This window comes from Macrotis lagotis, chromosome 2, assembly GCF_037893015.1.
Source record: "Macrotis lagotis isolate mMagLag1 chromosome 2, bilby.v1.9.chrom.fasta, whole genome shotgun sequence".
NCBI lineage: Eukaryota > Metazoa > Chordata > Mammalia > Peramelemorphia > Peramelidae > Macrotis > Macrotis lagotis.
In genome coordinates, this window is record NC_133659.1 from 310,429,523 (window position 1) to 310,443,500 (window position 13,978).

Genomic DNA, 13,978 nt, shown 5'->3' on the forward strand with positions numbered 1-13,978 from the left:
CTATCCTCATCCTCATTCTTTCAGTCCCCAGCACTACCTTACACATAGACAGCACTTAACTTATTTATCACCACTTATCTCTTACAGAATTTCCTGGAATAGAGAGAAAGTCAGAGATTTTCCAATGATCACACAAACATTTGAACAGAAATCATTCTGAATCCAAGGTCAGTCCTTTATTTACTGTTTTGGTATTTAACTTAGAACCAATGAATTTGGTATGTAGATAGATAGATAGATAGATAGATAGATAGATAGATAGATAGATAGATAGATAGATAGATAGATAGATATAGACAGATGGATAAATACATAGGTAGGTAGAGAGATAGATTAGATATAGATAGAATAGAAGGATGGATAGATAGATAGATAGATAGATAGATAGATAGATAGATAGATAGATAAATAGATGATAGATGTTAGATAGGTAAACAGATAAGTAGATAGATAGACATAGACAGATGGATGGATAGGATGGATAGTAAAAAAGACAGGTGTGTGTTGTGTGTGCACATATGTATATATATATATGCATATTGTTTATGAAGATATATGTTTATGTATACTATAAAACTATAGACAATTCTATACACAAGTGGATATATACATTCATGTATGTGTGTGCACATTTGTGTGTATATTGGCATGCATATTTTGTATATAACTTATATAGTAAATGTGTGTATATTATGTATAAGCACATGTGTGTATATATTATATATATATAAATATATAGTTATAGATAACTAATTCTATATATGAGTCATATGTAGTTTTAAATTATTTATAGATATAAAACTGTATAAGCCTTGGGTTTTTAATATACATCTATAAAACCATTTACATATAGTATGCATACTCTCTATATAATTTAGGTAGGTGGGTATCTCTACACATATATAATAAGCCCCAGTATATAGCATGTATGTAGATGGATGGACAGATGAGTAACGAGTCCCATGCTTAAAAAAAAAATGAAGCCCAGCTCTAGAGCTAGTAAATAGAAGTTGGAGGACTTGACTTGAAATTGATCCCTACTGGCTTTGTGAACACTGGGAAGTCTCTGACCTTCTCAGCCTCCCAGTCTAAGAGTTAAGTGGCAATGACCAAGAGAAGTGCCTTCTGAGGCACAGTGCCAATGGGGATAAGAACTAGGATGTTAGAAAAATTTAGGGCAAATTTTGGGTAATGCAACATCAGGCTTGGTTAGAAAGGTTTTTGAAATGTCTCCACACAGGCACCACCCAGGAGGGCATGGATGGGCAACCAGTAAGCCATTCAAGGATGGAGCGGCATGCAGCCTCCTTCTCCCAGCGTCCCACAGGGCAGCATGCTAGGTGATGACCCAGTTTTCAGATAAAGAACCTGCTGTGGCAGCTGTCTCATCACCAGATAGGGAAAATGGACAGTAGCAAAAAGGGAGTTTCTGAAAAGTTAGCCCCCAAAGCCTCCTTAACCTGAGGATGTGTGTTTATTTATATGTATACATAGATTAGATATATAAAGATATAGACAAAGATAAAGATATATAGATAGCGAGAGATTAGATATAGAGATAGAGGTGAGAGATAGAGATAAGTATAGGTATAGGTATCGGTATCGGTATCGGTATCAGTATAGGTATAGGTATAGGTATAGGTATAGGTATAGGTATAGGTATAGGTATAGGTATAGGTATAGGTATAGGTATAGGTATAGGTATAGGTATAGGTATAGGTATAGGTGTGGCATTCTAACAATGGCATACTAGCAAGCCTGCAGCAGAGTTTCTAGAGCCAGTTCTAACTAGGATTGAGTCCAGTTTAGACTTTAAGAGTACCATAGTCATGTAACAGAAGGCAAACCCAGGAGACTGCTCTGGCTGTTTACTGGATCTGTGATTTCAATGACTCAAGGAATTCCAGAATGAAGAAATTCATTCTATGCCTTCTATGCTGGTCAGCACCTTCCCTTAGAGAGTTTTCTAGGACTCCGAGAGCCTTAGTGAGTTGTCCTCATTAACAGAGTGCATATGTGTCAAAGGATAAGCTTGAACCCAGATCTCCCAAGATCAAAGGTGGGCACTCTGCCATATGGACAGAATGAAGTGGTCCTTCTATTCGAGTCATATACACTCTAAGGGGAGAAACAACGTGTGATATTTTTCTTTCTTCTTTTTCAAATTTTCTCATGCATCTCCTTTCCTTCCCTCCCATCTTTAATGCTCTCCCTGTTTCCTGTTCTACCTTTCCTTTGAGAACCCAGTCCAACCCTTATCCAAATAAAGACTGCCTCTTTCACATCTCTTACTAGTATCACTAAGTCTCCTTTAATAGAGGCAGTTCGACAGTATAGAGGATAGAGAACTACAACTGAATCAAGAAAATCTGACTTTAAATATGACTTCAGACACTTGTGAGCAGTATTACTCCAGGAAAATAACTTTTCATCTGTCTGTCTCAGTATCCTCATCTGTAAAATGGGGTTAAAAATAGTCCTATCTACCTCTCTATGTTGTTATGAGAATAAATGAGATGTCTACAAAATCCATTTTTATTTTCTTAAAACCTTCTAGTAATGGGGAATTCAATATTTCCTGAGGTAAGACATTTTGCTTTTGTGTTTTATGCTAATCTTTGGGATGGGGCAGCTGGATGACTCATTGGATAGAATAGCAGCTCTGGTGTCAGAAAGACCTGAGTTCAAATCTGCCCTCAGACACTTACCAGCTGTGTGACCTCGGGGAAGTCACTTCACTCATCTGGAAAATGACCTAGAGAAGGAAATGGAGAATCATTCGACTATTTGCCGAGAAAACTGCAAATGAGATCACAAAGAGCTGGACATGACTAATGACCAAATATATAAATAAAAATCATTGGGAAGATTTTCTTAACATCAACATGAATGGAAGTTTGGGTGTGTAGTTCCTTAGATGAAAAAGATGGGGGTGAGAGTGAAGGAAGATAATTAGTCTAAATCAAAAGTCTGTCATCAAAGAAAATTCGATTATTATATTTTGTATTTTTAAAAATCCTCATAGCTGCCAAATAAATATTTTTGACTGGTACACTGCCTGCAATTCAAGTCTCCTGCTGACTGCTTTCCAATATTCTTCATATTTAACAAGAGCACTTTGTCATTATGTCAACTTTTCTAATGAACTTAAGAATGTTGCCCTTGACAGAACACAGACGAGCTCATTTTCAGTCTATCCGGGTGTAAGATCACCTACAAGATAACTTCTGTAGTATGTTCAAGGATCACAGACTTCCCTGTTCTCTTCAATCAATCAATTAAATTGTGTCTATGGAATTATTTACATGTTGTCATCCCCTATTGGATTGTGAATTTCTTGGGAATAGAGGCTGTTTTTGCTGCTCTCCACATCATCAATACATACAGCACAATGGCTGATTCATAATGAAAATTTGTTGACTTGAATAGAGGAAATGGCAAATATAAGGACTCAAAAGAAACACAAGAAGACTCATGTGACCTGATGCAGTAAACAGAACTGGAAGAAAAATATACACAATGACGACAACAACATCGATGAGAATCCAAACTCTGAACAATTTTTAAAAACGATAATGGGTTCAGACAACAAACAGTGAAGCAAGCCTCCTTTCTCCAAGGAAGCCACATGGACAGAATTGATAAGTGGGGTGACTGTACCACTTTGTTTGCTTAATCGTTTTTCTTTGTGATAAGAAGAGCTCTTTCTAGTATGTAGGAAATAATGGGGGGATATATTTAGAGATGACTGTGATGTGAAGGCTAGAAAAATAAATAAACTTTATTTTAGGGAATAAGACATGTCTGACTCTTCATGACTCCATTCATAAAGATACTGGAGTGGTTTGCCATTTTCTTCCCCAGCTCATTTTATAGGTGAGGAAACTGAGGCAAAAATAGAAATAACTGAACTTTCAAAGAGTTTATCATCCAAAATGCTTTTTTCTTAATTTAAATATTTTATTTATTTGTTTTTCCTTTGCAAAGCTTTGAGTTTTACATTTTCTTCCCTCCATTCCTTCTCTCCCTTCTCCCCACTGACAGAAAGAAATTTATATAGGCTCTATATTTCTAACCATGCTAAACATATCCTCATTGATCATGTTGTGAAAGAAAAATCAACTCCAAACAGAAGGAAAAAAATTAGAGAGAGAGAGAGAGAGAGAGAGAGAGAGAGAGAGAGAGAGAGAGAGAGAGAAAATATGATATATCAGTCAACTTTAAAAAATTGAAGATAACAAGCTTTGGTCTTCTTTTAACCTCTATAGTTTCTTCTCTGGATATGGATGGTATTTTCCATCACAAGTCTTTTAGAATTGTCTTTAATTATTGTTCTGCTGAAATAAGAAGTTCATGATGCTGAGTGAGATGGAGCAGAACCAGAAAACCATTGTACACCCTAACAGCAACATGGGGATGATGATCAACCTTGATGGACTTGCTCATTCCATCAGTGCCACAATCAGGGATAATTTTGGACTGTCTGTGATGGAGAATACCATCTGTATCCAGAGAAAGAACTGTGGAGTTTAAACAAAGACCAAGGACTTTTACCTTTAATTTAGAAAAAAACTGATGTCTTATTGTCTGATCTTGCTATCTCTTATACTTTGTTTCTTCTTTAAGAATACGATTTTTCTCTCTCATCACATTCAATTTGAATCAATGTAAAGACTGGCAAATTGCCTTCTATGGGGGTGGGGGAAGGAAGTAAGATTGGGGGGGGAAATTGTAAAACTCAAAATAAATAAAATCTTTATAGTTCAAAAAGAGAAAAAAATAAGAAGTTCATCATGGTTGATCATCACTCCAAGTTGTTGGTAATGTGTAGAATATTCTTCTGGTTCTGCTCATTTCATTCAGCATCAATTCATGCTAATCTTTCTAGGCTTTTCTGAAGTCCCATATCTCATGATTTCTTTTAGAACAATAGTGTTCCATCACATTCATATATCACAATTTGTTCAGTCATTTCCCAGTTGATAGGCATCCCCTCAATTTCCAATTCTTTCTCACTAAAAAGAACAGCTATGAATATTTTTGTATATGTGCAATTTTTACCCTTTTTCAGGATCTCTTCAGGATATAAACTCAGTAGTGGTATTGTTGGATCAAAGGGTATGCATGATTTTATCGTCCTTTGGGGGTAATTCCAAATTGCTCTCCAGAAAGATTGGATCAGTTCACAATTCCACCAACAACGCATTAGCATCCCAATTTTCCCACATCACCTCCAATATTGATCATTTTCCTTTTTAGCCACATTGACCGATAAAATAGGTGTGAGGTGGTAACTCAGAGTTGTTTTAATTTGCATTTATCTAATCAATAATGATTTAGAGCAATTTTTCATATGACTATAGATAGCTTTGATTTCTTCAACTGAGAATTGCCTTTCCATATCCTTTGAAGAGGAGGAGGAGGAGGAGGGGGAAGAAGAAGAAGAAGAGGAAGAAGAAGGAAGAAGATGATGATGATGATGGAGATGGAGGAAGAGGAGGAGGAGGAAGAAAGAAGAAAAGATTTGAGCTGAGTCTTGATGAAAGCTAGCAATGCCAAGGAGGCAGAAGATTCTAGAAATGGGAAATGTATCACTAAATCTTCAAAATCAAAGGATTTCCACCAGACCAAGATGTTATTAGTTATTAAATCTGTTTACATAACAATAGCAAGCAACATTTGTAAATGTTTTCAGACTTGAAAAGAACTTTTTTTTTAGTTTTTGCAAGGCAATGGGGTTAAATGGCTTGCCCAAGGCCACACAGCTAGGTAATGATTAAGTGTCTGAGGCCGGATTTGAACTCACGTCCTCCTGACTCCAAGGCCGGTGCTCTATCTACTGTGTCACCTAGCCGCCCCCTTGAAAAGAACTTTTACCAAGAACTCTGAGAAGTAGGACGTTCGTACCATTTGCTGATGAGAAAACTGAGATTTTGAGGTCATTATTTGCTTATGGTGAAGAACTAGTAAGAGTCCAAAAGAGGATGTGATCTTGTTCTCCAAGCTACAAGATCAATTCACAAAGCTACTCCATGCTCTAACACCATCCAATCTCAGTACTTATAGATTGATTCAGCAACTTTCTTTGGCATAATCTCTATAGTGGGACTTTGCCTTAGTCATTTGGAAATTTTTAATGATGCTTACAGTTTAATTAGTGGGTGTAATCCCTCCCACCCCTACCAGAAGAAAATCATCAACATTTATAAATCTGTGAGTTGGAGGGGGAAAAAAGATTTTGAAATGACATTTTCAATTGTTTTATTCTCAAAGCCACTCTAATGGGTACATGTAGTGCCTAACTCTGGAATGATCTGCTAACTAAAAATTCTCCATCAGCAAATAAAACAGGATTATCATCCATGTTGCTATGTTATTCTGGGTCAGTTCTCTGACAGTTCCTGGGACAATTGTGCAAGATATACTATCATTACTGAGCTTTTTAATAGTTCCAACTGGCCCAGGAGGCCAATAGGCAGAGTTCCCATAATGTGGCCATTTCTTCTGGGTTTCTAAGTAGGGCATGTTTCTTCTGTCAAATGAGTCAGAATGGAAACAGGAATTTGTTCCTGACTCACATATTTTTGTGTCTTTTTTTAAAGCTGAATTTGTTTTTGTTTAAATCCAGGACTTGGGTACTTGGGGCTGAATAAACTTTCTACACATTTCATGAGGACCAAAGCTCAAACTTCATATTTAAGTGAGGGCATCCATTCTGCCCCACCCCAGTGGACTTTGATCACTCTTGAACCTTTGCTAAAGATATGTCTTTTCCTTTGCCTTGTTTTTAAGTTTTATTGATACCATTTCAGATAGAGAAATTGATAGAAACAATAGATAGATTTCTGGTTAGATGATAGAGGAGATAGATAGATGGATAGAGGCAATAGACAGAGGTGATAGATAATAAATAGATGACAGATGGGTAGATGGATGGATTGATAGATAAAAAGATAGAGAGAAAAAGAAGAAAGAAAAAGAAAGAAAGAAAGAAAGAAGAAGAAAGAAATAAAGAAAGAAAGAAAGAAAGAAAGAAAGAAAGAAAGAAAGAAAGAAAGAAAGAAAGGAAGGAAGGAAGGAAGGAAGGAAGGAAGGAAGGAAGGAAGGAAGAAAGAAAGAAAGAAAGAAAGAAAGAAAGAAAGAAAAAGAAAGAAAGAAAAGAGAGAGATGATTAGAGATAGATGGATAGATAGATAAATGGAAGGATGATGGATAGAGGGTATAGGTAAATAGAGAAGGTACAGACACAAGCAGATACATCTTTTGTAACAGTAAAAAAAAGTCAACCATAACAAGTCAATCAATAGACACCTGTTTTATTTCCAATGTTTTGAAACCATAATGGAGTTGTACAAATATTTTAATATATATGGGATCTTTCTGTCTTGAATTGTCATATGCTATTAAATGTTAGATTTGGATTTAGAGGATTTCACTTCAAATTCTGCCTCTGACAATGTGAACAGATAGGACTATGGACAGTAAAAAAGGACTAAATAGTCTCCAAGATTTCTTACCATTCTAAATCAAAGTTCTTCTGACACTCTGGTCGTATGCTCAATATTATGATCTCTGACAAAGATATGGACATTTGGGTGCCTTGACTCACGTAAACCACAGTAAAGGAATACAAGGGATATGAGTTTTGCCTTGACAGTTGCCATGACTAATTTGAATGGTGTGGATCCCAAAGGAAGGATGTCACTATTCTAGGAATCCATGTTTACTTCCTCGTTGGGGAAATCCATCCCTCTTAGGGAAGTACCATAAAGCTGTATGTTTGTATATATTCCAAGGGTGAAGGAAAGGTAGAACTCAATAGAACAGTAGGAAGGTGTCTGCTTGTCAGCTCCAAGGCTACTTCCCTTCTGACATGAGACTCTCAAAGGAAAATTATAAAGTTGAAGCCTTATATGGAGCTTTGGGATTAAGTGGAATTTACTAGAATATTAGGAGATTGATTCTCTAGCAACCTCAAGTTAATTTACCTTTCAAATGAACTTCAAACCACAAAGATTAAAGTCTAGAGAACATCTAGACCCTGGGGAAGATGGAAGTTACAAACAAAAGAGAACTATTCATACATATTAATTTATTAATTGAGAAGCAGCATTGCAAAATGGATAAATGACTGACTTCAGAGCCAGGATGGTCTGGGTTCAAGTGTGGTCATTGATACATTCTCATTTTGTGATCCTGAGCAAGACCCAGCACCTAAGACTGCTAGGTAATGTCATAATGCATAAAGCCCTAGGCTTTAGAACCAGGAAGACTCATTTTCATGAGTTCAAATCCATCCTCAGTTACTTCCCAGCTGTGTGATTCTGGTCGAGTCATTTAAGCCTATTTGACTCAGTTTCCTCATCTATAAAATGAACTGGAGGACAAAATGGCAAACCATTCCAGGATCTCTGCCTAGCATCCTCAGATGAGGTCACAAAGAGTCAGACACAACTGAAAACACTGAAAATAATTTCATTCATCCCAACCACTGTTAAACTCATCCATTCTCAGTCATTAGTTCTGCCAGGATTTACTTTATTTTTTTATTTTATTTTTTTCCAGTTACATGTAAACCATGATTTAATTTAGACCACATACACCAAAACAAAAAATCCTAGATTTATAAAGGATCTCAACTCTTTCATTTTATAAAGGAGGGAACTAACATCTAGGGAGGTTAAAGGAACAAGGTAAGGGCAGGATTTGAACCCAGAGTGTCATTTCCATTGTTCCATGAAAGAAGCCATTTCCCAAGGTATAGAAACTTTTTTTGCATGTGTTACTTATAAGACCTTGAGTATCCTATAAGTTATCTTTACCTATATAGTCAAATACTGTTCATCTTCAGAAATTCCAATATTAAGGGACAAAGCACATAGCCAAACAACATATTTCCTATAGGACTGTTTGGGCTTCCCCTTTTTGGGGAACACAGATCTAATGAACCTGTAATCTCATTAGTATGGGTATTTCTGAATAGATATCTGACCAAGTCACATCCCTTTCCAAGAAACCTCAATGGCTCCCCATCGCCTCCAGAATAAAATGCGAATATATTCTGTTGTGGTAAGCAAGTCATACTGGCCAAAGTAGCAAGATATTTTGAAAGGGAGAGCTTGGACTCGGCAGATCAAACCACTGCCACAATCTTGCCCTAGATTGAGGTGGCAATTCACAAGAACCTAGAACCCATGAGGTCCAGAAATTACAGAGGCCCAGTCCCCCATAGCCATCATATCCAGGGCCAACCCTAGTAGAGAAGTAAAATGTTGGCAACTGCCTTTGAAATTCTATAAACACAACCTCTTCAGTGGCTACAGCTACTGAACGCAAGAAATTCTTATCACTAGAGTCCTTGGCACCATCAAATGACTCACCATCAGAAAGAGAGATCTGGTATTATCCATGGAAATGACTTTAAAGAAGAAACATCATCTACTTTACTTTCACTACATGTGTCTTAAGGATCATGGAACCTTTCCTTCTGACTCACACCCAGAGCTTTCTATATACGTTGCTCCCCTCATCAAAATGTGGACCCCTTGAGAGCAGGGAGTGTCCTCTTTTCCTGATTGTTTCTTTAGCAATTGCCACAACACTTTGAACATAACAAGAGCTTAATGAAGGTCATATTTTTCACTTCATTCTTTCATTCAGTCACTCATTCACAAGAGTTTCATAAATAAATGCGGAATCAAATTGTATTGAATTGTTTCCTCCTGTGACACTGACTGCAATCCATCAATACCTGCCCATCCATATCAAAACATCCTTGTCTCCAATAAATTAGTGACAAAGGGTCCTCCCAATGAACTAGAGACCCTTCTCACTTTCTTTGGGTACTGGGGGTACAAGGACCAAAAAGAAACCAGTCCCTGCCATTCAAATACCCAGCATCCTATGGGAAAACTCTATATTTTTGTTGCTGATCAGTTCCTTTCTTCATGTATAACTCTCTGTGGCTCCATTGGGGTTTTCTTGGCAAAGATACTGAAGTGGTTTGCCATTTCCTTCTGAATTTATTTTACAGGTGAGGAAACTGAGGCAGAAAGGGTTAAGTGACTTGTTCAGAGTCACACAACTCATAAGTATCTGAAATCAGCACTCAAGAAGAGAAGTCTTCCTGGCCCAGAACTCTATCCAATACATGCATTAGTGTGTAAAAGTCATGTATATGTAAATATATACACAGGGAGATACAATGTGTGATAGATACATATATTAGGTGCATTTGTGGATATATCAATATATTCATGCACATGTGTTTATATGAACATATTTGTATAAATACACAGTGTTATCAACTTATATTTATGTATAAATATATGCAAATATAAATACACACATACATGTGCCAAGATAAAGACTTAAAGTTATTGGAATCATTCCCCAAATCTACCCCATCTAATTTATTCTAGGAAGTTGTGTTATAGGCACAAATGGAATTGAAACACATTACCAATTATTGTCTTGTGTATGTATGTATGTATTATATACGCATATAAATATGTGTGTACATAGGCATGCATGTTTCATATATGCAGGCACACATATGCAAAATGAAAACAAAAATACATGGTGGAGGGGGTCACAGATCACATGGCTTTGAAGACTTCCAAGGATGGGTAGAGTTCTTGAGGCAGGGCAGTTATCCATTCTCTCTCCCTCTCTCCACATCTTCTTTTTGCCTCTCACAGTTTCTTGATGCCGTCTTACATATAGGGTAGCTATGTAACACAAGTAGATAGAGCAACCAACCAGTAGTTGAGAAGACCCGAGTTCAAATCCAACCTCATATACTTACTAGCTGTGTGATCCTGGGCAAGTCACTTAACTCTATTTGTTTCAGTCTTCTCATTTGTAAAATAAGCAGCAGAAGGAAGTGGCAAACCACTCCAGTATCTCTGCCAAGAAAACCCCAGGGAGGTCATGAAGAGACAGGCCTGGCAGAAACTGCTGAACAACATTAAACACCACTTCTCTCCTGAACCTTATTGATGATGTGTTACAACTGACTTTGTGGATGCTCCGCAATTCCTAGAGGAAACGAGATGCAGCAGCTTTGGGGAATCACTCTAATAAACTCAAAGTCATTATCTAGGCAGCACATTCATAGGCATGGCCTACTCATTGAACAAAAGGAAAACATAAAAGAGCTTTGCCCATTGGCAGGTGAGTTTAATGTTAAACTTGAAAAAGGTGGAAAACTCCCTATGAATCTTCACATCATATTTTCTGGTTCATAACTCTAAACTTTCATCGAATTTGACTATATTCTTTTCATGTGATGCTAACCAGTGCAGGCGGAAAAGTTCCATTGGGATGAAGGGAAATCATCTCTTCTTTTTCCTTGAATACACACTCCTAATCATTAAGCAGACATTTTTTTTAGCCTCAGCTTAGCACATTAAAATTGTGTGTGTGTGTGTGTGTGTGTGTGTGTGTGTGTGTGTGTGTGTTTAACCATGAGGAAACTGAGACTTTGTTAGATTAAATGTCTTTTCCAAGATCACATAAAATTGTCCGAGGCCAGATTTGAACTTAGGTCTTCCAATTCTTCAAGTCTAAGGCTCTATCCATTTTGCCAACTAGCTATCTTGAAAGCCTTGATATATCTAAATAAAAGATGATTAAAATAAAGAAATTTCCCTTGTGAAAGCATTCTCCATGAGCCAACCTTAACATTCATATACTCAGTTTGGAAGTCGTTCAGATGAAAGCAACTGAGAAAGAAATGAGGGGAAATGTCATACCTTTCCCAGTTTTTAAAAAATAATGGCCTCATTTAGAACTTTAATGCACTCAAGTGAGGTTGAAGAAGTCTGCTTAATGATGGTGGGTTTGGGGGGGGGGCGTATTCAAGGGAAAATAAGAAATGATTTCTTTTTATCCCAATGGAATTTATCCCCCCCTTCCTGCCTGGTTAGATGGGTCAGACCACTTGTCTCTGAGAGAGAGAGAGAGAGAGAGAGAGAGAGAGAGAGAGAGAGAGAGAGAGAGAGAGTTGTTCAAAGTATACAGATTAGACTGATTTTTGAAAGAAATTCTCCTAAAAGGGAGGAAGGGAAACTAAGGTTTCAAACAGAAGTTTGAGGAAAGGTGATGCTAACTAGCATAAAAGAATATGGTTTTCTATTTTCTAGAGGTACAAGTCTCTTCCCAAAGAAGGATTTCCAGACTCCCAAAGGTTCATTTGAGCTAGTCCTTTAGCTAGATCTAGATGTTTCTAGGAATTTGGCCAGTTTGTAACAATGCAATAGTTCTATGCAGCCTTGTGAAGGGTTCCATTCTTCTATAGCTATGTGGAGTGGCAGATAAATTTAATCAAAAGAGCACTAGTCCCTTGTCTTAGATTTTAGTCCTGGTTCTGCCAGTGATTTGTGACTATAGGCAAGACACTTAATATTCCTGGACCTTCTCACTTAGAAAATGAAGGGTTTGGCTCTGAGAATCTCTATAGTCTGTGATTCCAGACATACGATTTAGAGCTGAATGGGAACCTTAAATGCCATTGAATCCATTTTTATAGATGAAGAAACTGAGTCACAAAAAGATTAAGTGATGTACCCAGGATCATAACACTAATGTTTTAGGGGCATGAATATATATTATTAATTATATATTTTATCCAAGAGATAACAGAGAGTCATTGAAGGTTCTTGATTCAATGCAGTGAACTGACTAGATTTAGAATTTAGAAATATCCTTTCAGCAGTTTAGTGATCAAGGATAATCCTAAAAGATTTGTGATAGAAAATTCCATCCACATCCAGAGAAAAATCTATGGAGTCTAAATGCAGAGCTATGTATACTATGTTCACATTTTTGAAATATATCTATTCTTCTCTTTGGCCCATTCACGATCAGGATGAAGACCATTTTAAGCAACCAGACTGTGGACATTCCAAAAAATGTTGACATTTCTCTCAAGGATCAGACAGTTATTGTGAAGGGACCCAGAGGAATCCTCCGCAGGGATTTCAACCATATCAATGTGGAACTCAGTCTCCTTGGAAAGAAGACAAAAAAGCTCCGGGTGGACAAGGGGTGGGGAAATCGAAAAGAACTTGCAACTGTACACACAATCTGTAGTCATGTGCAGAACACGATCAAAGGTGTTACTCTGGGTTTTCGTTAAAAGATGAGGTCTGTGTATGCTCACTTCCCCATCAATGTTGCTATTCAAGAGAATGGCTCACTTGTTGAAATCAGAAATTTCTTGGGTGAAAAATATATCCGAAGAGTGCGTGTGAGACCAGGTGTTCCTTGTGCGGTTTCTCAAGCCCAGAAAGATGAGTTGATTCTTGAAGGAAATGATATTGAACTTGTATCAAACTCAGTTGCCCTGATCCATCAGGCCGCTATAGTCAAAAACAAAGTTATCAGAAAGTTTTGGGATGGTATCTATGTTTCTGAGAAAGGCACAGTGAAAACAACCTGATGAATAAGTCGGAAAAGATGCCAAAGGCTGTGTCCTGAGGAATCAACACTTATTCAGATGTCAAAATAAAAATACTTTTTGTCAAAAAAAATATATCTATTCTTTCTTTCTGCTGGCTTTTTCCCCTTTAGTTCTAATTCTTCTTTCACAGCATGACTAATATGGAACTATCAGACTACTCCTTGTCATAGGGTTAAGTGGGAGGGGAAGGTAGTGGGAAGAAAAATGTGAAACTCCAAATCTTACAAAAAGATGAATTTAAAAACTATCTTTGCATGTAATGTGAAAAAAATAAAAATACTTTATAAAAAAAGAAATATCAGTTTGGTAATGTCATAGTTGGAATGAAAAGGGGGAAAGATGAGAATAATTGGAGCAATCAGATCAGTGCAGTAGTCCAGGTGAAACACAATTAGGGCTTGAGTGGATGATAGTCATCTGAGTGGAGAGAAGGGGATAGGTAGTATCACATGCAGGTAGAATCAACGAGATTTAGTGACTGATTGAATATGAAGGATAAGAGAGAATAAAGTC

General features: G+C 37.1%; 1 pseudogene; it reads left to right on the forward strand.

Annotated features, from left to right (window-relative positions):
- Positions 1-12,871: 12,871 nt before the first annotated feature.
- Positions 12,872-13,482, forward strand: LOC141511772 (large ribosomal subunit protein uL6-like; annotated as a pseudogene).
- The last annotated feature ends 496 nt before the right edge of the window (positions 13,483-13,978 follow it).